The sequence below is a fragment of the Giraffa tippelskirchi genome, chromosome 5 (assembly GCF_054371585.1).
Source record: "Giraffa tippelskirchi isolate mGirTip1 chromosome 5, T2T-mGirTip1v1.2.pri, whole genome shotgun sequence".
In the NCBI taxonomy this organism is placed as follows: domain Eukaryota; kingdom Metazoa; phylum Chordata; class Mammalia; order Artiodactyla; family Giraffidae; genus Giraffa; species Giraffa tippelskirchi.
In genome coordinates this window covers 51,106,853-51,133,557 of record NC_137279.1, presented here as the reverse complement: position 1 = coordinate 51,133,557, position 26,705 = coordinate 51,106,853, and the positions used below count along the sequence as shown (strand labels likewise).

Sequence of the window (26,705 nt, the reverse complement as noted above, 5' to 3'; positions counted from 1 at the left end):
TATATGCTCATTGTAATATGTTAGCATATTATGACACACCCACCATGCTCGTTGACGGTTGCCATGACAACAACTGGAAAAGCCCATACAAGGACTGAAAAGGAGAGTTGCATCAATTCCAGGTCCAAACCACACCCCTGTTCTTGGATAACTCATGAATATTCCTCCCACAAATCCTTTCCTTGTACTTCGGTCCTCCTACGTATTTGATGTCTCCATCCGAATTGGGTTGAGAAGTTGATTTGTGAACAAATTTCCCACTTCTCCATTTTTTTGGCCATTGAATAAAGCTTATGCAGTTCCAGTCTCAGCATCTGTTTTGTTATTGGCTACTTGAATCTGATTGGAAAAAGAGCCTCCCTCTCTGGCCAGGCTAGGACCTCTACACAGGTCCAGTTGGCCAGTTTGGTAACAAAACTACACATAGATTGACCAAGAAGTCACTGCAGTCAATTTGCAAGCTGTTTTCCTACACTTGTACCCTTAGATCTATACTGATCGTGTGTTTTTCTTGAACTCTTCTCAGGATGAGCCCACAGGCTTTAGTATGTCGTAGAGATATCTAGTCCTGGAGTCTTCTGATCAGAGTTTAGAAATATTAGGTTGTTTAAACTCTGGAGAGATCAGAAGAGAATGCTGATGTCTTGAGCTGCTCACCACACAGAGCCTTTGAGATATTCATCTACCTCCTTCGTTGTTTTGAGGAATCAAGCTGTTCCTAGGTCCTGCATGGAACATGTGTTAAGCCAGTCATCACCTTCCTTACCATGATATATGCAACACGTCTCAAAATTTCTTTGAAACCCCAAACTAGAAGCCTACTCTCATAGCCCAGGAGAGATCCTGATGTTGAAAGGGATGCAAATGAGTAGAGTGTTTGCCAAATTACTTAGGATACTAAGCTCTTCTCCAAAGGAACCTAGTTTTCAGTAGGAAAACTACTAGGGTACCTTGTTTAAGAATCTGTGTTGAGTCTGCAGGATCATTCCAGGTACAATTTTCAAAAAGCCTTTTTAGAATGAGCCACTCGAAATTAAACTACTTGCATACAGGGGCTTTGTTCTGCTCATTTCTATATCTTCAGACCATACAGAGATTCTTAGCCTATAGGAGACACTCTGTATACTAAACTGATGGATAAATGAATGGATATGAAGTTCTTTTAACTTGGTTTTAGACCCCTGCTGGAACAAGCAGAACTCTGAGCTGGGAAAGAGGACCATAGACATTCACAGACACTTTCATTTCTTGCAACAGATTTGGTTTTACCCCAATTGAGACTGAGAAACTTGTGGACAAGACTGACTGTCACCATCATTCCTCACCACCCTTAAATAAAGATCCAAGCTGAAGAGATGATATTAGTGCCTGAGATTTCCTCAGGCTTGATTTCTGGGAAGAAGTGAACCAGAACACTTGCTGGTTTTCCAGCCTTTGTGTATTATATCCTGCTCTGCCGCGGGCATCCATCCTATCGAGTGACTGGGGCACAGTACACAGCCTTGACCTTCTCCATCCAGACTTAGCTCAGGATTCAGGCTTGTTATTGCTTTTTCTGCAGTTTAGGTCATATTTACGATAAGATTTAACTTTACTGGAAATGATGGAGCAGGACCAAGGTCAGTCTCTGCCATTGAAACGAGGCCTTGGAAACAGTCATTAAAAATCTAGAGCTACACTGTCCAGTGTGGTTGACACCAGCCAGCATGTGGTTATTGAAGTTGAAATTAACTCAAATTAAATGCCACTAAAATTCAGTTTCTCAGTCATACTAGGCCCCATCTCACATGCTCATGTGACTTGAGCAGCCACATGTGGCTAGTGACTACCGTATTAGAGAGCACAGACCAGAATGTTTCCATCATTGTAGAAAGCTCTGTTGGCTAATGCTAGTCTAGAGTGCCCAGAGACCATGGCTGTGGGAACCCAGTCGATGAGCAGGAAGCCTGCTCCCCAGGGTGACTCAACAACAGCTGTGCCTGTCACATCTCCTCTAGCACTGTTAATATTATTATTGTTTTTTTCCAAATGTTGCTCAAAAATTCACCATTGTTGGGAAATGAAGGAAATGATTTCTCAGGTTCTATACTTGGAAAGATTGAAGGCAGAAGGAAAAGGGGGCGACCGAGAATGATATGGTTGGATGGCATCACCAAATCAATGGACATGAGTTTGAGTAAACTCCAGGAGATAGTGAAGGACAGGGAAGCCTGGCGTGCTGCAGTTCCATGGGGTCGCAAAGAGTTGGACACGAGTTAGCAACGGAACAGCAACAACAATCCTTGTTAACATAGAGATAGCCTTGTATAGGGGTATAAAAGAACATCCCTACTGGTAAAGAGACTATATTAGATTGAACCATATGAAATAGCTTTTTTTTTTTTTTTGTAGGTCAGAAAGGGCTAAATATCAATTTCATGAGGTTCAACCTAAGTCAGGGGAAAGAGTGGTGGAGAATCAAGGGCAGGATGGGCATCTGTGGCTTGTGTTCCTTTCTTCGTTATGGGTTGGCAATAATACAGGTAGTTTTAACTTGGCAATGGGTGGTTGGCTGAAAGCCTGCTTCTTCCTTGCCTGCTGCTGCTGCATAAAGAAAGACTTATGTGTGTTTGTAGTGAATAGTCATGGAAGAGTTAGGATGAATTAGTGGTAAAAAACAGAAAACCCAGCTTCTTACATACTGTTTTCCTAACAAGCAGCCTGGATGTGGTAGCTCTAGAACTGGATGAGTAGTTCCATGACCCCAAGGGCTCTGAGCTGGAGTCTCTGCTTATTCTCCTGGCCTCCTCCCGGTTTACAGGATGGCTGCAGCAGCTCCAGGCATCACATCCCTGTGAAATGATGTCCAAAGGCAGGAACTGAGAGTGGGCTCAGGGGTGGCAGGACAGTGAGTAAACTCTCTGCCTGGACCTCTTTTCCCTTTAGGGAGCAAAATCTTTCCCAGAAATACACTTCCCCAGCAGATTTTCTCTTTGTCTTAGCCACCAGAGTTTGTTATGAATCCATTCATTAAATAATCTGGAAAAGGGAAGTGTGTTTATTAATCTTAGTTTAAACCAGTTATGATTCATGGCCTGAAACTGGGCGTATTTCCAAGCAAGCTAAATTGAGACTCCATCAGCCAGGAAGAAGGAATAGAGAAAATGGACCCTGGGTGGTTAAGTCATACTGTTTCCTCCAAGTTATTAAGATGCTTCCGTTGGTAAATGACTGTTGAGAACATCTTTTATTTTCACCTGTCGGACATCCACTGGGCCTCCTTCAATGGTACTCACTGGTTTTCCTCTGGCTGTGGAGGGAGGGGGAAGGGACCCGTTCCCAAAATTCCACACATGGGAACATGATCTGAGGATAAATTTCAGGACTTCTGTTTGAACTGTTAGGAAAAGACATGTTCTACTTACCGTGGAGTCTGAGAAGATAGCATGCCGGTTAAAACTGTTGGTGGTGATTTTCCCTGCCTGCCTGCCTGAATGCATGAATGATACATATGTTAACACAGTGAATGACACATGACTCCTTTTTTTTTTTTGACTGCAGTGCCTGACTTGTAGGATCTTAGTTCCCTGACCAGGGATTGGACCCATGCCCTTGGCAGTGAAAGTATAGAGTCCTAACTATTGGACTGCCAGAAGATTCCCGTGAATGACACACAGTGCTAACACAGAGGAAAGAAAAACAGAAAGATAGGGAGAAGCTTGGTCCAAATGGAATTGAGCCCCTGTATGCAGTTATGACTGATTAATACCGAGACTATTCAGCTATGTGACCTAATAAATCTGTTGCCTCCCTGCGCTCCCCACCCCCCGCCACTCCGCCGGTTGTTTTTTCACAGAAGCTAATTGGAATTGTGAAAGATTCCTGCTAGGTGTCAGTCTCTAGCCATGAGGTGTTACAAGTGATAGACTTTATTATTTATTTGTTTTTATGTTTTGAGTTTTTAGCTGTCAGGCATGTGGGATCTTAGTTCCCTCACCAGGGATTGAACCTGTACCGCTTACTTTGGAAAGCTAAGTCTTAACCACTGGACTGCCAGGGAAGTGCTCAAGTGATGGACTTTATTTATTTATTTTTTTTATAAATTTATTTATTTTAGTTGGGGGCTAATTACTTTACAATATTGTAATAGTTTTTGCCATACATTGACATGAATCAGCCATGGGTTTACATGTGGTGATGGACTTTAAAATGTACCATCTAAGGTAGAACGGAAAGTCAGCCAGGATCTGACTACCCTTGGCTGAGAAGTTAGCTGTCTTTGTTATGCTCTAACAAGGCATCTAGTTAAATTGTTGCCCATTCTTTCTTGGAACTCAGACCATGTGCCATTTGAGACTGGAATCATTTAAGTCCTTATAGAACATCTTAGGCTGTGGAATGTGTTGGCTGCTTCTTAAAGTACTCAGTGAGTTTTTTATGAGAAAGAGATAAGCTTCTTTCAAAGTTGGTCCATCTAGAAGTAGAAAAACAGGAAAAATATGTCGATAAAAAAGGTCTTTTCTGCCTTTCATAACTGAGAGCCAGGTGAAGTTATACCTTGTAAGATTGGAAGAGGTGAGTTCTCTGCCTTATGATGAAGTTTGTCCCAGCAAAAGCAGGAAGACTAGAAACAGAACAGAGGAGAAGACTAAAACCAGGAAGGAGCCTGAATGAGCTTGATTACCGCTCATCCTCATGGTTATCAGAAGACATCATGGTGGAGTGAAAACACAAGCCGCAGGATGGGAGAAATATTACAGCACATATGACTGACAAAGAGCTCACATCTGGAATTCCTATAAGCAAATAAGAGACAAACCAATAGAAAAGTGGGCAGGCCTTCACAAAAGGGGCTATCCAAATAAATACGAGAAAATGCTCAACCTCATCTGTCATGAGAGAAATGCAATGAAAACAAATAGAAGATCCCACTATAGGTTCTGCCGGAACAGCTGAAATAAAGAAGACAGATCATACCCATGTTGTCGAAGAACTGTTGGAGCCCGCAGATACTTCTGGCAGGAATGTAAATAGGTGGTTTGGAAAAATGTGGTATTATCCATCAGAATTGAATGTGTGCATATCCTATTACCAAACAGTTTCACTCCTAGATATATGAGTGCATATATACCAAAAGGTGCAACAATATTCTTAGCAGCATTGTTTGTAACAGCCCCAAATAGGAAAGCCCTCAACACCTATCAACAGCGGATAGGTAAATAATTGCAATGAACTCTATAGTCCAATGAACATGAGCACTATTGCTAGCGTCATCAGGAGGACTAAATCTGGTAGATGTAATTTTGAGTGAAGAAACTTGACATAATACATCCTGTAGGGTTCCATTTATGTAAGCTTTGAAATAAGTTAAAACAACCTATGGTGTTAGAAATGAGGTGAATGGAAACCCGGGGAAAATGGGAGAAGGTCTGATTGGGATGGCACACGAGGGGCTTCCGAGAGTCCTGATGTCCTACTTCTTGACCTGGCACTGGTTACACTGGTGTGCTCACTTTGTGATCATTCATGTGTGATTTCAGCATTTCTCTGTCAATAACATTAAAAAAAAATGCTTCTAATCATAGGCTATGGAAGAAGAGAGATGGTTGTGAGAGTGCAAATCAATGATTCATTAAAATAGTAATTATCCCCTGGCTGCCGGTTGAGAGACAGCTTCGCTGAACCTTCGCATTCCAGGCTCTGGTTTGGAATTTCACTGATGCAGAGGAGAAAGTGGAGCCCATTAAGCTGAGAAGGAGGGAAGAGCCCTCAAGCTGCTGCTAAGAAACCAAACTCCCAGGCCAGAGTTTAGATTAAGGACAATATCTCTTGCTTTGGTTAATATTCCATGAAATGACCAAATGCAAATTGAAAGAGTAGTAAGTAGTGAGCTTCTGAGGGATTTATTTTGCTGGAGAAATCTCAGCACGGCCAAGCGGGCTTGTGATTGCTCAGCCCTGAGGCGAGCCCAAATTCCGCAACCTGCACCATCTGGAAGTTAGTCCTCCCCAATGTCTCTCCTCAGATGGGAATGGGGGACAACGGGCAGAGGGGATCCTCTCAGAGCAGAACCGGGATTGTCACATGGGCTGGCAAGGACCTCACTCACTGCTAGCCCGCGAGTCCTTACTGTTTTTGTCCAGCAGAACACAATAAAGGCAGAGGGCTGCTCATCATGGCCTGTTTCCTGTTCTCATTTCCAAATGAGATATTTATTGTATTATACTATTTTCTTTTCATTCTTATTTACAAGAATACTGCCATATATGCTGGGAGTGTTTATGTCTGTCATTTAGTCTGAAGGGTATCAAACTCTAGGTGCTATATCCAGACCTCATTGAAAGGAATCCATATGACCTAGAGATCCTGGTCTTGAAGCTGGGTATAAAAATGGCATAATTTGGATTGTTTATGACTGGAGAGGGTGCAATTTAATTTTTATATGCATGTGGTTTGGTTACATTATGTTAGGGACATAGATTATATTATATAGAAAATAGACTATAGAAATTGTACAAATGGAAAGAAGGTTGTATAGGGATAATAAGAGGGTAAGGATGGATTGTGAAATACATTTGTTATTTTTGCCTTCCTGGGTATCAATTTCCTCTTCCTAGGTAATAGCACGCTGATTTTCTTTTGAAGAACCGTCCTCTTTTCAATTCGCAGACTATGTGGTTTATCCTTTTCTCTTGGCCACAGTGGTTGATTCAGAGGTAGCCCTGTGACTGAGGCCAGGGGCCCAGGCCATGAGATTCAATTTCTGAACGTTTGAGAATCTCCCGGGAGAGAGAAGCTTCCTTTGCGCTGGTGGTGTTACAGTGATAGGATGTGAGCTTGGAGCCATCGGAGGACTGTCCTTCATTGCATGAGAAGTGTCTGCCTAAATGTAGCCAGTAGAGATGAAACCAGGGCAGGAGATGGAGAGAGGCCAAGTTGGATGTCCTCAATCAAGCTCTGATGACAATTACTCTCCTGTACCTTTTCACTGTATGAGCCACAAATATGAGATACTTTGCCTGCGACCATGTGATTCAGTTTCTGAAACTTGCAACTGAAAATCCTGTAGTCACAATCAGCTATGGGAAATGCATAAACACCTCCATATGCTTTGGGTTTATTTGGTGCTCTGGAGCCTTTGTTAACTGAAAGGGAGGAGAGTGACTTTTACTGAAACAACAGTCTTTAAGGAATTAATGCAATAAAGGGAAGACCTAGTTGAATATGTTCCTCTGTTTCTTTGGTTTGGCATCCAAGGCCTGAGAGGACTTTTGGTTCAGCGTGTCACTGGCATGCTGCTTGGTACTATGAACCTCCCTTCTCCCCTCCTCCCAGGTGAATGACATCTGGCCCCCCACAGTCTGTGTCCCCATCGTGAACTTCAGCTGAGACAGTCCATCAGGGCATGCGTGTCACAATGATGGTGGCATGTTCTGCCCCACACATGCATGTGTGACAGCAGCATGTTCCACACATGTTAGGGGGGGTGAAGAGCTGTAGGTTTGCCAGCCATGACCATGAAACCTAGGATGATGTGAGATATGGCAAGACTAGTGGTTCTCAAGGTTAGGGATCTGTGGGCTAATGCACAGGGGTAAACAGTGAGACTAAGGAATGAGGGCTCCCAGGGCAGTGAGTGGAAGGAGCCAAAGGCCAAGTAGAAGAGGTATCAGAATTAGGAGCCAGGAAGCAGAGAACAAGAGTCAGGAACCAGCAAGACTGAGAAGACAGGAGGCAGGGCTTGTCCGAGGAGACACTGGGCAGGCTGGCCGTGTCCTAGGGGATGGCGTTCGCGTTGCTCGAGGCTACTTTGAAGGGTCTCCCTGAGCTCCGTGCTAAGGTATCCACTAAGAGGCCTGGAAGGCACTTAGGTGTCCCTCTGTCTCTGCTTCAGCTGAGGGGCTCATGTGTGACCCTACAGGTCAGAGGTCAGAGGGGAGGCACAGCAGATTCATTTGACAGTTACCTCTCCTGCATTTTCTATGAAGAATTTTGTTTCTTCAGGCTATACCCTGATACAAATTGAAAGGTTTAAACTTAAAAAAAAGAAAGAATTTCGTATCTTTAAATAAGCTTATTTACAAAATAGAAATAGACCCACAGACATAGAAAACAAATTTATGGTTACAGAAGGGGAAAGCAGGGGAGGAATAAATTAGGATGAATTAAAATACACACACACACACATATATATATAAAATAGATCCAACAAGGTCCTAGTGTTTAGCACAGGGAACTATACTCAATATTTTGTAATAACCTGTAAGGGAAAAGAATCTGAACAAGAATATATATATATATATATACATATACATACATATATATATATATAAAATTTATATATATATGGTGGCTCAGACAGTAAAGAGATCCCCTGGAGAAGGGAATGGTTACCCACTCCATATTCTTTTTTTTTTTTTAGAAAGTATCCATATATATAAATAAATGTATACTATATTTAAAAGGCAGCAGCACTCTTTCCATCCCTATTTCTTATTTCTCTCATAATGTGCAGTAGTAGGTAGAAAGATCTCTCGGATGTTGGTCCAGTGCCTGTGGGAGTGGATGTTCTGGTAAGCCTGGGGCTCTGCTGACGGGGGCCTAGCCATGTGGCGGCAGTGCTGGCACCAGGCTCAGTCGCCTTTATACAGCTTGTTAGTGGTCTGGTTGGTGGCGGCCAGGTACAGACAGAAGCACAGGTAGCCCCCCAGGAGGGAGCTCAGCACCATGACAAAGCTCACCAGGAAAAGGATCCTTGGGAAGGTCAGGAACAGATACTGAATAAGGAAGACAGGGTCAACAACCTGCAAGTGTCCGAGGTCATTGATGTAAGTCTCCAGGTACAAGTCTGACATCACCACCGGCTGGACCAGGAACATGGTGCTCACCACAGCCATAGTGGCGGCTGAGACGGTCAGCGTCAAGAGGTTGGAGAGGAAATACTGGGTGTTGCAGGTCCCAGTGCAGTTTTTCACTCACGCACAGTGATGGTCAAACTGGTGCACACACCGGTTACACACCTGGTGCTTGGACTGCGCTGGTTTCCTTAAATCACAAGTAGGGCACCTCCTGTTCTTTGGGAACATCACTTCATTGAATGCATAAACTTAAAGGAACAGTAATTTGTTTGCTTTTGTTATGGTACCAGGGTTGGTTACACAACTAAGGGCAAAAAAAACCCCCAAAAACACCAGGTTTACAATCAGCAGTAGATAAGGCAGAAAAATGTAATACAAAGAGAACTCCAGCTATTGACAGAAGCTGAATATTTCCCAGATATATTTGGTATAAACCATCCCTTGCAAGATGAGATACAGGATAACGAAGGTGTAGTTTCTTGTATGGAAGAGGTAATGAAGCACACTTAGCGTGGCTCTCTGAAGACATTCTGGAATTATATATGAAAATATCTGTGCTCCTCTGCTGATTAGGCCTTGCAAGTAATGGGTTTTTGAGCTGATGCAGATCATCACAAAACCAACCAGCACCAAAGCCAGGTAGAGCAAGAAGAGAACCAGAGAGTCCATCCTGGGGATATTTCTTTTGTCTGGATAGCTTTCAGCCAGCAGCTCTGGCATTCCTCCTCCGAACATTCACGGAGAACTCAAACGGCATCTCCTCTTGCACAGCGCCTTGCTCCTGGCACAACAGGTGGCACCCAAAGCTACAGGAGACATGGGTCCCCTAGGGGACTGGATCTGGCACTGGGATCTGTCAACAACCAGCTGCCTCGGGCTGGCACCTCCAGGGCGCGCCCCCAGACCCACTCCAGTATTCTTGCCTGGAGAATTCTATGGACAGAGGAAACTGGTGGGCTACAGTGCATGGGATCACAAAGAATCAGACATGACTGAGTGACTTTCACTCATTTACTCCCTCCCTCATATATAACTGGGCTTCCCTGGTGGCTCAGATGATAAAACGTCTGCCTGTAATGTGGGAGACCCGGGTTTGACCCCTGGGTTGGGAAGATCCCCTGGAGAAGGAAATGGCAAACCATTCCAGTATTCTTGCCTGAAGAATCCCATGGACAGAGGAGCCTGGCGGGCTACAGTCCATGGGGTCGCAAAAAGTCAGACATGACTGAGCGACTTCACTTTCACTTTCTTTCATATATAACTGAGTCACTGTGCTGTACACCTGAAACTAACACAACATTGTAAATCAACTATACTTGGATAAAAAATATGGAAAAAAAAGAATGTCTTCAAATTGTCCCACCAAATTTGAAGTCGCAACTCCTCCCTAGCATCTGGCACAGTGTAGACCAAAGTAGGTGCTCAAAAGCTTGATGATTCTGAGTGCTCACTAAATGTACATGCATGTGGGATAGGTGCCTGGGGGAAATGAAGACGAATCCAGCACAGATCTGTGCTGACTTGGGGAGTTGCTGGGTGCGGGGAGCTCCAGCTCCTGCCAATCCTGGGGCTGACCAACGATACAAACCACAGCTTCTATTTCTCACCCATCTGTTTGAGGAATACTGTGAGCCCCCTAAGATAGTTTTTGCTCCTCAAAGAGAGGAGCTGTTTCTTATTTTTTTTTTTTTTTGACTTTAATCTTTAGTTATTTATTTGTTTTATATCTTAGGCCAGGTTGTGCGCAGCTTGCAGTATCTTAGTTCCCTGACCAGGGGTCAAACCCGTGCCCCTTGTGTTAAGAGTGCAGTCTTAATCACTGGACCGCCAGGGAAGTCCCGGGAAGTACTATTTCTTACTGAAGGAGACTTTCATTTCTCAAAAGCAGCAGCCAAATGGCTCTTGACTAGAATTGTGAACTTTGCCCAGTGGTTGTTGCTAAGGCAGCAGACCCTAAAGCAGGGCCTGGTGCTGATAAATACTGAGTAAAATAGGGAGGGGCTGGTACTGGTATAACAGGCGCTGATAGCAGGTTCTGTTTGATGAACAATTTGTTACCAGTAACTCCACTCTGCATTTATAGCACAACATGATTTTACAAAAATTCTCTAATGGTACAGAATTTCATGCAAGTGATTTCTAAAAAGACTTTTAAGGTCATAGAAAATTAACCTTGATAAAATGTTAAGCAATTAAAACAAGGTTTAACAATTAAAACTTTAAAATACATAACGTTTGTATGTACAAATGTATGCAAAAGAAAATGTGGCTGAAGAAATGAATTCAGGTATGGGCAGTAGCTAGGTGTGCAATTGTATTATTCCATCTTCTCTGGCCAGGGATTTTGATGGGAGGCAAGAATGGGATCAAAGTGGTCAGCATTAGCAAGAAGAAAGGGTCGTCTTGGAGATGGGCCACTCTGGACCATCAGAAGGACCTGGAGCTTCCTCAAGATTCACTCAGAACCGCACTGACTTATGCTGCCCTCTAAAGTGAAGCACAGGTGCCAGTGGGGGGACAGTTGGTGGAGGAGGACAGAGGGAACCGTGGGGGTGGATTAGGTAGGGAGGCAGAAAAGGAAGATTATTTTGCAGTTCCCATTGAGGAATTCTCTGTGTGGGCTCCATGGTGAAAATAAAAAATGCCTTTGAGTCTATACTTATGCCCACTCTGCTAAAAGTAAGACTGCTTTCTGATAACGGACTCTAACTTCATGCGGTAGCAGGTGTGATGGGCAAAATGAGCGGTTAGAGAGAGAATCCTACATTTCTTCATTGGACAAGTGGTTGCTGTATTAGGAATGGACTCTCAAGGACAAGGTAGAAACAGAGACCAGCCGTCTCTTGCAGTTGTCCAGGTGGGTGGACTTGGTAGCTCACACCTGGGTGGTGGCAGTGGAGGAACAGAAAAGTGGTTGGATTCCAGGCCTGAGATCTGGCCTGGAACCCATAGGCCAACCGTCGGCTATTTATTGTGGTGTGAAAAAAGTGTTAGTTGCTCAGTGGTGTCCAACTTTTTATGACCCCATGGACTGTAGCCCACCAGGCTTCCCTTGTCCAGGGAATTCTCCAGGAAAGAATACTGGAGTGGGTAGCCATTCCCTTCTCCAGGTGATCTTCCCGACCCAGGGATCAAACCTGGGTTTCCTGCATTGCAGGCAGATTTTTTACCGTCTGAGTCACCCAGGGAAGCCCGTTTATTGTGGTATAGTTTGCTGAATTAAATGGAATAGAATCAGTCCCTCTAATGGCAGATAATAAAAGTATTTTTTGTTTTCAAAAGTTTCCAAATGATCTAGTTTGAGAGATATAACTAAAATACTTCAGTCAATAAGAAGAACAAGAGCAGGAATGATACCACTGATTAATACCTATTATATGTTGAATGCCCTGTTGAAGACTTTATATATATTAGGTTTACTGTTTTTCATTTTTCTGTGGTTCAGTCTGATACCTCATTCAGTCATAACAACTGGAACTTTCCTGGTGGTCCAGTGGTTTGGAGTCTACCTGCCAGTGCAGAAGACACTGGTTCGATCCCTGGTCTGTGTAGACCCCACATTCTGCGGGGCAACTAAGACTGTGCACCATGACTAGTGAGCTTTCTATCTAGAGCCCGAGAGCCTACCTGTGTGCCTAAGCCTGTGCTCCATGGCAGGAGAAGCCACCGCAGTGAGAAGCCCATGCACTGCCACCAGGGAGTAGCCCCTTCTCGCCACAACTAGAGAAAGCCTGTGCACAGCAGTGAAGGCCCAGCATAGCCAAGGGGGAAAAAAAATAAAAAGATCTTAACAACCACCTTGTGAGTTGAGTGCTGTTATCCCATTTTATAGATGAGGAAATTGAGGCTCTGGAGGATGAAGTAGATAATAAGTGGTTAAAACATTGTAACAAAGGATATAATTCAGGTTGAAATGATATCATTTATATCATAAATATTATACTAAATAGTAAATATTATACTAGTCTATTCAGAGGCTATTTATGTGGGCTGGAATCATTCAGGGAACCTCAAGGTATAGAGAAACCTGCGTTAGGCTTTGAGAAAAGGTTGGACGTCATGAATTTGTAGAGGTGGAGAGTAAAGTAGAGGACATTCCAGATGGAGGGAAATGTTCTTGTAAAGTCACAGAGTTGAGACTGAGATGAAAGTATTAGGGAGGGAGTTGGGGACCAGTCTGGCCAAACTTAGTGGTTTAACTGCTGTAGGAGTTTCCTGTGGCTGCCCTAACAAATTCCCACAAACCGAGTGACTTCAAACAACAGAAATTTATTCTCTCACAGTTCTGGAGACTAGAAGTCCAGAGTCAAGCTGTTGGCAGTCCCATGCTCTCTCCAAGTCTCCAGGGGAAGAATCTGTTCCATGCTTTCTCCTAGCTTTTTTTCTTGCCACCAACCCTTGACATTCCCTGCTTTGTAAGTGCCTCAGTCCAGTCTCTGTCTCATATGTATTCTCCTTGTTTTGTCTGTCTCAGTGTCTCTTCTCTTCTTATAAGGACATCAGTCATATCAGATTAGGGCCCACACCAATTCAATATGACCTCATCATTTTTTAATTTTTAAAAATTTTTATTGAAGTATGGTTGAGAAGTGTAGGAGGAGAAGGGGATGACAGAGGACGAGATGGTTGGATGGCATCACCGACTCAATGGACATGAGTTTAAGCGAGCTCTGGGAGATGGTGAAGGACAAGGAAGCCTGGCATGCTGCAGTCCATGGGGTTGCAAAGAGTCAGACATGACTGAGCAACTGATCAAATAGTTGATTTACAATGTTTGAGGTATATAGCAAAGTGAATCACATATTCTTTTTCAGATTCTTTTCCATTATAGGTTATTACAAGATATTGAGTATAGTTCCCTGTGCTGTACAGTAGGTTCTTGTTGTTTATTTTATATATAGTAATGTGTATCTGTTAATTCCAGATTCCCAATTTATCCCTCCTCCCACCTTCCCCTTTGGTAACCATACGTTTGTTTTTGATGTATGTGAAAGTATGACCTCATCTTAGCTCTATTATACCTGCAAAGATCCTATTTCCTAATAAGATCACATTTTCAGGTCCTGGGTACAATTCCCTTTGGGCTTCTCAAGTGGCTCAGTGGTAAAGAATCTGTCTGCCAATGCAGTAGATCTGCGTTTGATCCTTGGGTCATAAAATCCGCTGAAGAAAGAAATGGCACCCTGCTCTAGTATTCTTGCCTGGGAAGTCCCATGAACAAAGGAGCCTGGAGGGCTACAGTCCATGGGGTCCCTAAAAGAGTCAGACATGACTGAGCAACTAAACAGCATGGTTTCCTTACAGGTCCTGGTTCAGTTGGAACTTCAGGGTATCTTTTTGGGAGACATAGTTGATCCTGCTGTTTGCAACACCTGCTAAGCAAATAGTAGATGACTAATTATTTGCTGAAGAAATAAATAAAATGAATTACATATGATTGGATATAAGATGTGCACATGATTTTTTGAGACTACTGTGGATCTGAAATGCTGGGTAGAGGAGTTTGGACAATGCTTTCTCTAAGGTGGTAAATCTTGTTGAGAAACACTGAGTTGATTTTATAGGGTTAAGCAAGGGAGAATTGTACCTTATAGCTTGAGATTTAACAATTCTAGATTTTCAGTCTATCTAAAGATGTCACCAGACTTTTGTCCCTTGGTTCTATTAAAAAAAAAAATACTGTTAAAAATACCAGTTGCCAGCTTGGAACACCCAAGTAGCAAGTCTGTGGTCTCAGAACAGAGATTCTTTCTCTCGAGTTAGTGTCTTTGAAAGATGCAGTAATGGACTCAAAAAACATGTTAAGGAAAATAAACATGTTAAGACCAGCACGAACGTGGTATCATTTTCTATAATGGAAGAGTCTAAATATAGCCCCATGATTATAGATCATCACCATAGACAGCGTATCCTCCCTGAGCTTCCTCAAGTCTTTCACAAACATGACCTATTACATTTCTCACGTTTTCACAACTTCATTAGAGGGGCTGGTATTTTGGCTCACAAGTCGGACTGAGTTTGCAGCAAACAAGTCTAGGCAGCTGATGTCTTCTTAAATCCCCCATGCTAAGCCCAATAGGCAGGCACGGGTGCTGTGTTGGCAGGTACTAATCAGCTGTAGACAGTATGCCTTGTAGCTTTGGTCTCTTTAGAAATGTGAAGCAGTCATAGACATCTAGCAGCCTATATTTCTGAACCCATCTGCTATGGGTTGAATTGTGTCCCCTAAAAAATAAGTTGAAATCTTAACCCCTATTGAGGGCAGGAGGAGAAGGGGATGACAGAGGATGAGATGATTGGATGGCATCGCCAACTCAATGGACATGGGTTTGGGTGGACTCGGATTTGGTGATGGACAGGGAGGCCTGGCGTGCTGCAGTTCATGGGGTTGCAAAGAGTCGGACACGACTGAGCGACTGAACTGAACTAAACTGAGGACCTCAGAATGGGACCTTATTTGGATATTAGGTCTTTGTAGATGTAATCCCGGAGAAGGCAATGGCACCCCACTCCAGTATTCTTGCCTGGAGAATCCCAGGGATGGCGGAGCCTGGTGGGCTGCCGTCTATGGGGTCGCACAGAGTCGGACACGACTGAAGCGACCTAGCAGCAGCAACAGATGTAATCAAGTTAAAATGAAGCCATTACGGTGGGCCATAATTCAACATGACTGATGTCCTTAAGGAAGAGGGGAATTTGGAGCAGGACTAAATGAAGAAAAGGCCATGTGAAGGTGGAGACATACAGGGAGCAGGCCATCTGATGACAGATGCAGAGATTGAAGGGCTCCAGCTCAAACCAAGGATCCTCAACAATTCCAGAACCTGGAAGAGGCAAGGAAGCATTCTCCCCTTCCTTTTGAGGAAGCACGGCCCTGTTGACACCTTGATTTCGGACTTCTAGCTTCCAGAACTGTGAGAGAATGAATTGGTATTGGTTTAAACCACCTAGTTTGTCATGGAAGCCCTAGGAAATGAAAACATCTTTCCTTTCCCAGCGTTTATCTGCCTTAAGATTCATTTCTCTAGGTCATTGTACCCTTTTGGGTTAACTTAGCTAATTCTTTATGGCTGGGGTATTTGCAGCTGTTGCTGGCATTATGGGGAGTGCGTGGGGAGTTGCTGAGCACCACGTGCTCTGTGAAGAGACCCTGTCTGGCAGGTCACCCTCAGATGTGCTAACTGGGGGGAGTTTAATGAAGGGAAACACAAAGGTGGACAGGAGCAAGGAAACTAACCAGGATGATGAAGGATGACTCCTCCTAACTGCAGTTTGTAATGGAAGGTGCCATTACTACACCTTAACCTAAAGGAGTCAGGGAGGACAGTCCCCAGAGCCAGGGATGGCAGTAGCTGTGGCTGTCGGAGGTGGCTGTCTAGCAGGATCTGCATGGCAGGGAGGGAACCAAGGGGATACACATCTGCTCATTCTCTTCTTCCATCTTCTGATACCTGTTTGCTTCACCCAATCAGACGCTGGAGGGCAGCTGGCATGGAGCCTATAAAGGTCAGCTTTTCTGGGTTACAAAGAAGGGTGAAGCAGTTTAGAGAGTTTAGAGAGTGGGTTCTCAAGAAGAGGTGGAGACCATGCCAGGTGGGGGCAGGGAGCCAGTTCTCAGCAGCCTACCCGTCCCCCAGCTTCGATTTGCTCGTCCAAGGATATGCCTGGTATGAAGGTCCCCATTTTGATCCTATTTGCATTTTGGTGGTACCTATTTTTATGTGAGAAATAGCTGTCTCTGAATGCTAAGTTCTAATGCAGTTTCTTTTAAAGCTCAAGGGCGATGGGGGCAGAGGCGGAGGGAGAGAAACCTAACAAAAATGGGACAGATAATGGTGGATTGTTAGCTCGGAGGAAAGGATTGCCAGAAGGAAAATACTGACTAGGGATGAGGTTAGAAAGAAAAAAAAAAATCATGTGCTAAGGGAAAGAAGGTGAGCTGGGTTCCAGTTAATAGAGAAAATGAGCTAGATAAAGATGTGGAAAGATGACCCGAATGCAATCTTGAGAGAAATCTGCAAGAGATTTCTGTGTGTGAGAATCAGGGAGAATGAAATGGTATCTTTCTTACCAGAATGTGGTGAGAAACAGATGAGTCAGTGTAAGGAAGAGTGCTCTTTGGCTATGAAGCACTGTATACATTAAAAGTGTATAACAACAGTCACTGTAACAGCCATCTAGTTGGGAGTACAAGGAGATGCCTGAACAATTTCAGCTACCCTGATGGATTGTGTATGGCTAGTCATTATCATTTTCACCCACAATAAACAATAGATACTTCATCAACTAAAGTAGGGTAGATCTAAGAACAGAAATCAGATAATTGAGAGGGAAAAGTTTGCAACTTCTGTTTTGCCAAACTCCTGCATGTTCCCTTCTTAATTCACCCCATGAGAGTCTCAAGGACATGGTAGGTTTCGGTACCTAACTGACTGGCCAATAGGAGGTGTTTCTGAATTTCTTATGAGCAAGTATATGGAGGAAAGCTAGGACCATACTTTCATTACATTACATTTCATTTCATCATAAGGGGAGACGATATTTGGTTTTTTTGGTGTGGCTATAGCAACAGTAAGTAGGAATCTCAAAGAACTTTCAATTGTTGTTATTGTTCAACCACTAAGTCGTGTCCAACACTTTGTAACCCCATGGACTGCAGCATGCAAGGCCTCCATGTCCCTCACCATCTCCTGGAGTTTGCTCAAACTCATGTCCATTGAGTTAGTGATGCCAATACCTTGGTTCTGCTCTAATTGAAGTACTTAACTCTTCTCTGAATTATTTCAGTAGGTTTTTGACGTATCAAATTTCCAGTCCAGTTTCTTCATTGTCACATGAGTTATCTTCCCATAAACAGGTCAGACAGTCCTGCCCTCTCAATGTCTTCAGTGGCTCTTTCTTGGTCAAAGTATTTGGCTCAGTTCCTGTCTGTAGCTTTAAGGCCCTCCAGGATTGAACCCTGATCTGTCTTTTCAGCTTCCTCACTCACAATGCCTGTTTCTGCCCCTGCACATGTCACACCGCACTCCTCACCCTTCCCTGAATTTGCCATTCAAACCTCTATGCTTTTTCTTTTGGCCACATCATAAGGCATGTGGGATCTTAGTTCCCCAACCAGGAATTGAACCCATGGCCCCTGCCTTAGGAGCATGGAATCTTAACTACCGGACCACCAGGGGAGTCATGCAAACCTCTGTGTTTTTATACTGTCTATAAAATCTTCCTAGCTTCCATTCAAATCTAGATCTCCACATAGCATTTCCTGGGCCACCTAGTTGGAATCAATTATTCCTGACTTCATCTTTCCACAGTATTTTTCTTACTCCTCTCCTATAGTTCTTAGTTTTACATTGCTTTATATTATAGCTAGTTGTCTTCTCTCCAGATTGTATGAGTCTCAAGGGCAGCCATTGAATCTTATTCCTTTCTGTGTCCATCCCATAGAGCTTCACACATAGCATGCATGCATGCTCAGTCACTAAGTTTTGTCCGACTCTTGCAACTCCATGGACTGTAAGCTGCCAGGCTCCTCTATCCGTGGGATTTCCTAGGCAAGAATACTGGAGTGGGTTGCCATTTCCTCCTCCAGGGATAGAACCCCAGAATGGAACCCACATTCTTCTCCATCTCCTGAATTGGCAGGCGGATTCTTTACCGCTGAGCCACCTGCATATATGGTGTCTCCTTGGCTCAGATGGTAAAGCATCTGCCTGCGATGTGGGAGACCCGGGTTCGATCCCTGGGTAAGGAAGATCTCCTGGAGAAGGACATGGCAACCCACTCCAGTATTCTTGCCTGGATAATTCTATGGACGGAGGAGCCTGGTAGGCTACAGTATACCTTCATATATAGTGTTAGTCAGTTAGTTCAGTTATGTCCGACTCTTTGCAACCCTATGGCCTTCAGTTAGCTAGGCTTCCCCGTCCATCACCAACTCCCAGAGCTTCCCTGTCCCTCCCACCAACTCCCAAACTCATGTCCATTGAGTTGGTGATGCCATCTAACCATCTCATCCTCTGTTGTCCCCTTCTCCTGCCTTCAATCATTCCCAGCAACAGGGTCTTTTCCAATGAGTCAGTTCTTTCCATCAGGTGGCCAAAGTATTGGAGCTTCAGCTTCAGCATCAGTCCTTGCAACTGATATTCAGGATTGACTTCCTTTAGGATTGACTGGTGTGATCTCCTTGCTGTCCAAGGGACTCTCAAGAGTCTTCTCCAACACCACAGTTCTAAAGCATCAATTCTTTGGTGCTCAGCCTTCTTTATGGTCCAACTCTCCATACATGACTACTGGAAAAAACATAGCTTTGACTATACATAGTGAGTTCTCTGCAAATATTAGCAAATGAATGAATACTAAGCAAATCCTACAGTGTGGATCACTGAGAGGCTGGTGTTGAAGTATATATCATAGTTTCAGAATTCCTGATCTAGAACTTTCCTGGTGGTCCAGCAGCTAAGACTCTGCACCCCCAATGCAGGGGGTCCAGGTTTGATTCCTGGTCAGGGAACAAGATTCCACATGCTGCAAAGACCCAGCACAGCTAAAAAGAAAAAAAAAAAGAATTCCTGATCTTTCTTCACCAGAGCCAGAAGTTCAAAAGGGGGTGATTTAGTTGGTGGAGAAATAGTCTATGGGAAGTCTGAAACGGAAGCGCAGCTGTACTTCCATTTCATTTTGTTCCTGTACATTTTGCCTCATGGCCTTGACTTGAAATTTCAGTTGAAAACTTGAAATGCAACAAAAATAGTTTCTTCTGTGTCACCCAATAATAAGGCTTTCGAAATCCTTCATTTCCACATAAACATTTCTCTTGAAAAGCAACTCTGCTACAAAGTGGGGCTAATTGAACTGCCATCCATGCGGATGTAGTTATGAGGATGACTTTAAATGGGACATTTTTAGACTCTCCAATATGTCAACAAGTTAAGAGTTTCATTCATTTAAAAAATGTAAATAAATGCAGCTGCATCTGGTTATACAGACAATAAAAGTGAGATCGTGATGGTGCTAAAGCAAGTGGGAAGATACTCTAAATTGAGAGAGACAACCAGCTTTGAGCCTAATTTAAGGAGTACCAATAAATATATTTAGAAAACTCATCCAACAAAACTCATACCTCCAGCTCATCTTTTGTTTTTTTCACTCTGTGAGCTAGCTGAACTCATCATGACAACTTCAGAACAACAAATAAAGAACTGGCTGCCTACCAAAACATCAAGTGGTGAGAAAGGAAAGTCACGTGCATCAAGCATGCATGTTGAAATTCTCTATTACTCTACATAAAATAATTATATAACTTCGTATTTCCCATTAGAATCTTTTGTTGAGTTAAGCAGTGTTCAACTTTCAAAATCTAGATTTCCAGAAATCAAAGAAAGTCTGTTTGTTTGAAGATATAATGTGTTTTTCTCCCAAGATGTCATTATAAATTCAACTAGGTACCTGGGCTGGTTCAGTAAAGCCATTTAAGCTTAAAACATTGATGCCGTATTGTATATTTGCGAGGAAAATTAGTTTAAAAAAATGTTTGCACTGCAATATTAGCATTTATGTAAGTAATTTAATCTCTCATCCTTAAAATTGATGAAGAAAGGCTTTCATTCTTACTAAATGATAATGCCTGTGGAAAAATAGATTTCATTAAAGGAGAATGAAAATATAGATTGGTACTATAGTGGAGAGTCTGAAGGGAAATTTGGGCTCTTTCCCAGGCCTTCTAATTTGCTACTATTGGTTCTTAATGACATTACATTTCACTCCCAAATGTAGGGCCTTCCTTTTTCCTCACATGGATATATCACTAGTACTACTTTAAACTTATCATTCATGATAAGTTCATCATTTTTCTTTGACTCACAAATGGAAAAAAAGGGGACACAAGGGACATTTTCCTGAGGTAACTGAACAAAAATTACATGAGAGGAAAGAGGGAGAAGAGACTCTTAAAAAGGCTCTGTGTGCATATGAAAAATAAATTTCCCATAGTGGTGAATGGAGCTGAGTCAGCAAAAATGCAAGATTTTTTTCCCCCCTTAAAAAAGAAAAGAGCTGTTCATTAGATTTGATGGTTCTCTGTCACGCTATTACCTCCTGAGAGGCAGGAACTGTCACAGGAACAAGCACAGAAAGGACACACTGTGCCACTGGCTGTTCTTTTTTATGGGACATTCATCTATCAGTTGTTTGTAAGTTTGAGATTTACTGCTCTCTCTCATTAACATCTTTGGATTTTATAATTGTGATTTATTTCTCTCATTTTTCCATATAGAGTAAATGAGTGTATTCTATTTTTTGAAAACTTGTATCTCTCTCTATCACCATCATCTCCCATCCAACTTGCTGCCACTATTGAGGTTAATACTCTTATAAGATCTTTCTTCAGCCAAGAAAAACTGCGTGGCTTCCCATTTTCTTCACTAGTAGAAACTTTTCTGCCAAGTGTCCGGATTCTCCATAATAGGACCTCCCTCTTCATAGCCAAGCCCACGCCTCCTCCACTTCTCATCAGATCCCTCTTCTGTGATTTGGCCAGAGTCTTTCCTGTTCTTTGAAAACTCCACAACCATTCCAGCTTCTATGCATCGTCAGCTCATGTTCTCCTTGCAATTCATACTTTTTCTCCCCAGCTATCTAAGTTCCACCTATATGTAGGAAACAGTGTTTGGAGATCTAGTCTACTTATAATAATTTTAGCCACCCCCTGGTGATGTTTGTACTACATAACGCAGCCTTTTAAGCTACCCATGATTGGACTAAGAGAGTATATCTGACCCAAATGAAACGATCAGACTCTCTTTCCCAGGAACTTGGAAATGAAACTGAAAACCAGTCTGAGTGTTCAGATTTGGAACGTGTGAACTTAGGAACTGAGGGTCAACCACATTTTCCTTTGTGGAAGAGAGACTATGGAAACCTAATGATAGAAAGAGAGCATGCAGTGCTTAGGGTGCTTGGTAGAAAATAACAGAAAGCAACTCTGGTTTATTTAAGCAGACTGTTTATTTCAAGGTCTTATGAGGCTCTTAGAATCAATGAGGAAGCTGGAAAGCTAGGTTTGGAAAATGGACAGGGACCAAGGGAGACTAGGCAGCCAGGGACAGCCAAGGTGTCTGACAAGAGACCATCTGGTTAGAATGCCACTGTAGGCTCCATGTCTTGTGTTGTCTTGTATAGGACAATATAGCAGCTGCAATGCTCCTTCTAAAATTTAGCTCAGATTATGACACTCTCCTGCAGTTGTATAATAAAGAATTTCTTTGGTCTTTGTCCCAGGTTCCTGGCTTGGTGCTTCTAAAACACCTTAGAATTTCCCAGGTGATAAAAATGCTATTGTTATTCATGGTGGGTCTTGATGATTTATGCTAATAGGATGGCTCTGGATGGGAGTCATTTGGACCTGGAAGTTCTGAACCCCAAGGCTTAGATTGGCATCAATGGTTGGTAAACACATCCATGTGCTGGGAGAGTGACACACCCTGATTCCTTGGGATGCTCCTGGTCCACACCCTATGTGTCTCATTATTTGACTGGTCCTGATTTGTATCTTTTATCATAAAACTGCAAGTGTAAGTCTAGTGCTTTCCTGAGTTCTGTCAGTTGTTCTGGTAAAATTGAACCCGAGGGAGTCATAGAACCTCCTGAATTTTTAGCCAATTGTTCACAAGTGTGGGTGGCCTCAGGACCCTTGAATTTGCAGCTGGCATATGAAGTAATGACAGTCTTCTTGGGAGCTGTGGGGGTCTCTGCTGACCCAGGGGCTTGGTATCAAAATTGTATTGACATATTCCACCTTCTTGAACTTCCATGTGATTTTTATTAAACCTGAATAAAACAAATCTTCACCATGGCCTTGCCACCTGACCCCTGTTGCCTCTCTGGCTGCATCTCTCACTACTTCCCTCCACATTCACTTCACTCCAGCCACAATGTCCTTTTTTTCTGTCTCTTGTACAAACCAAGCTGGCTTCATTTCAGGTCCTTGCACTTGCTGTTCCCTCTCCCTAGAAGGCCTTTCCTCTAGATCTTTGCTGAGACTTCTCTGAGGGTCAAAGTGCTGTTGGTCTTGTTCATCTCTGTATCCAAGACCTAGAGCCATGACTTTATTGGTTGATTATAGACTCAGAGGTCACACTAGAGACCTGGTGAATCTATTCATTGTAATTCTGCAGGATTGAATTTGATCTCTGATGCTTTAGCTCGATTGGCTCTGTGGCTAACAAGAGGTTCTCTTTTGCTGTAGTAGAAAGTTTATGGTTCTCTAACCCTAACATTAGGGCTTCCCTGGTAGCTCAGATGGTAAAGAATCCTCCTGAGATGCAGGAGACCCAGGTTTGATCCCTGGGTCAGGAAGATCCCCTGGAGAAGGAAGGGAATGGTTACCCACTCCAGTATTCTTGCCTGGAGAATTCCATGGATAGAGGAGCCTGGTAGGCTATAGTCCATGGTGTCCGCAAAGAGCTGGACATGACTGAGTGGTTAACACTTTTGCTTTTCAATCCTGACATTAGCTAAGATAGTAAAGCCCTGAACTGGTCTTTTTTTTTTTTTCCATCAAACTCACTGGTGTGTTCAGAAAGCGGCCAGCTCATCCAGAGCCTTTCTAATCATTGTTCCTACCGAAATGGTCACTTACAGCCACCACTTGGTCTCCTCAAGCCTCACCTCCCATAAGCACTTCCTCCCTAGCGGCCAGTGGTGATAATTTAAGTCACCATTTGCTGCTGTGTACCATGGAGACCAGCATCCCAATTTCTCACTGGCGTTGAGGTAATCACTGCATTCAAGCCAAGATCGCTCAGATGACCAATCCAGACTCCTATTTTTGAGTCAGTTTCCGGGGGCTGTTTTAGAAGCCGAGCATGAGTTTGGTTGGGGAAGCAAAAACTACTCTTGGTTTTTTAAACAGGGGGAATTTAACCCAGGAAATTGGTAACAAAGGTCTTGGGACATTGGAACAGCAAAAACTGATCATTTGAGGAGGCCACTGGCCATCCACCTCTAAGGAGGATGCACAAAGTGAACATGTGTTACCAGAGTCCAGCACTGTGCTGCTGTTCTGAACTGGCTTCCAGAGCAGGAACCCCAGAGCCCTCCCTTGCTCCTGCTGCTGCTGCTGCCACTACTGCTGCCACCACCGCTGTTGCTTTTGTCACTGCCTCTGTTGCTCTTGCTGACGCTGCCACCAGAATCAGGAAAAAGGATCCCTTCTCCCTTTCATCTACTTTTCAGTCTCCTCCCAGTGCCTTTTCAGTCTCCTCCCAGTGCCTCCCACTGGCAGAACCAGCTGGCAAGGGAGTGTGCAAAATGCAGCCTCAAGCTTCCGGTCCTGGTGCTGGAGAGGAAGTGAAGCACGGGGAGTGTTAGCTGAGAGGCCACAGCTTCCACATGGCACGAGCTCAAGGGTCACTCCCAAGCAAACCTTCTTTGCCCACCCAGACTAGAGCAGACAAGCTATGCTCACTCTCAGAACTATGCATTACTATGTATAAAATAGATAACCAATGAGAACCTACAGCATAGCACGGTTGGGGGGAGGGGGAAGAAGGTGCAATCTGTTTGTAGGACATATATCAAGTTAACCTTAAAAACACATTCCAATATACATTGGGGCTTCTCTGGTAGCTCAGATGATAAAGAATCCACCTGCAATGCAGGAGACCCGGGTTCGATCCCTGGGTCGGGAAGATCCCCTGGAGAAGGGAATGGCTACCCACTCCTGTATTCTGGCCTGGAGAATTCCATTGACAGAGGAGCCTGGCAGGCTACCGTCCATTGGGTTGCAAAGAGTTGGATATAACTGAATGACTAACACTTTCACTTTCTTTCCAATATGCATTAACTGCAGACAAGTATTGTTTGATTCCATTTATACGAGATAACCTAGAATAGTCAAATTCATAGAGTCAGAAAGTACTTTGGTAGATCCCAGGGGCCGGGAATGGGGGGTGAGGAGGGGGAATGAGGACTTAGTGTTTAATAGGAATAGAATTTCAGTTTAGGAAGATGAAAAATTCGGAAGGTGGATGATGGAGAGAGTTGCACAACAATGTGAGTGTACTTAGTGCCACTGAACCATAGTTCAGTTAGCTATGGTTAAAATGGGCTTCCCTGGTAGCTCAGCTGGTAAAGAATCCACCTGCAATGCAGGAGACCCTGCTTCGATTCCTGGGTCGGGAAGATCCCCTAGAGAAGGGATAGGCTACCCACTCCAGTATTCTTGGGCTTCTCTTGTGGCTCAGCTGTCATAGAATTCGCCTGCAATGTGGGAGACCTGGGTTCGATCCCCGGGTTGGGAAGATCCCCTGGAGAAGGGAAAGGCTACCTACTCCAGTATTCTGGCCTGGAGAATTCCATGGACTGTGTAGTCCATGGGGTCGTAAAGAGCCGGCCACTACTGAGCGACTTTCACTTCACTTCACTTCATGGTTAAAATAGTATGTTTTATATTATGGGACTTTTACCACAATAAAAAAAACATTAAAACCTCCCTGGATATAGTCCTCATAGAACTTTGTGTGGATTGTTATTGTATATTATATTACACATGTACATAGATGTATATGCATATTTCATATATGTATATATTTATGTCATTTTATGTTTTCCCTGCTAGATGCTCCTGGAAAGCATGGCCTATATAGGTTTTTCTCTTCAGGATCTGCAGTACCTACATATAATAGACACTCATAAACGTTTGTGGAATAAGTGAAGAGCTCTAAACACCCACACCTTACTGCTCATGCTTCATCATTTTCTCTCCTTTAGTCTTAATTCAGTACCATCTATCATAATATTTCAAACCCCACAAAGAACTGTGAGACTGTTAGTAAGAAAGTTTGCTGCTTAGAAGGGTTCTTATCACCTTTTAAAAAACATGCACATTCAACAACAGTGTGAAACCCTAGAGCATTCCAGTCCCCCCAGACTCCCTGCCACTCATGGTAACTTGCAAGTCTGTGTTGGAAGTTATAGCATCAGGCCTCGAAGATCTCTCATGGTTTTAAGTTTAGGGGCCTGATTGGGCAACTAGGTGCTTTCAAGAAGGGCATAACAAAAATAGATGTAAGAACAGACATCGGAAAGCACCAGGCTGAGGAGAGAGGGGCACAGAGGAGGGGAAGGGCCCTCTGGCATTGGATGAAGTTGTGAGGCAGGGCGCAATTTCCCCTGAGTCAGCTTGAACATAGGGCCTCTGTGAAGCTAATATTAGGCTAGTGGTAAAGAACCTGCTTGACAATGCAGGAGACATAAGAGACGTGTATTCGATCCCAGAGTCGGGAAGATCTTCTGGAGGAGGGCATGACAATCCACTCCAGTATTCTTGCCTGGAGAATCCCATAGACAGAGGAGCCTGGCAGGCTATCTTCCATAGGGTTGCAAAGAGTTGGACATGACTGAAGTGACTTAGCATGCACACGAGGCTAATATTTGGCTTCTACAACATGTATTTGGATTCCATTGTGGCTCAGCTGGTAAAGAATCTGCCTGCAATGCGGAGAAGACCTGGGTTCAAGCCCTAGGTTGGGAAGATCCCCTGGAGAAGGGAAAGGGTACCCACTCCAGTATTCTGGCTTGGGGAATTCCATGGACTGTATGTATAGTCCATGGGGTTGTAAAGAGTCGGACACGACTGAGCGACTTTCACGTTCACTTTCACAACATATATGAGTCTGTGAAGTCTGCCATAATAAAGTACCGTAGACTGAGTGGCTTAACCAACAGAAATTTATTTTCTTACTATTCTAGAGGCTAAGTCCAAGATCAAGGTGTCAGCAGGGTTGGTTTCTTTGAGGCCTCTGTTCTTGGCTTGCAGCCCCTTTTCACTCTGTCCCCACATGGTCGCCCCTTGGTCCATGTGTGTGTATA

General features: G+C 43.6%; 1 protein-coding gene and 1 pseudogene across 1 annotated transcript in view; one reads left to right on the top strand and one right to left on the bottom strand.

Moving 5' to 3' along the window:
- CNIH3 (cornichon family AMPA receptor auxiliary protein 3) overlaps positions 1–26,705 on the top strand; it is a 281,577-nt gene that overhangs the window by 66,672 nt on the left and 188,200 nt on the right. The gene's annotated exons all lie outside the window — the stretch shown is intronic.
- LOC145504854 (palmitoyltransferase ZDHHC4 pseudogene) lies at positions 8,466–9,531 on the bottom strand (annotated as a pseudogene).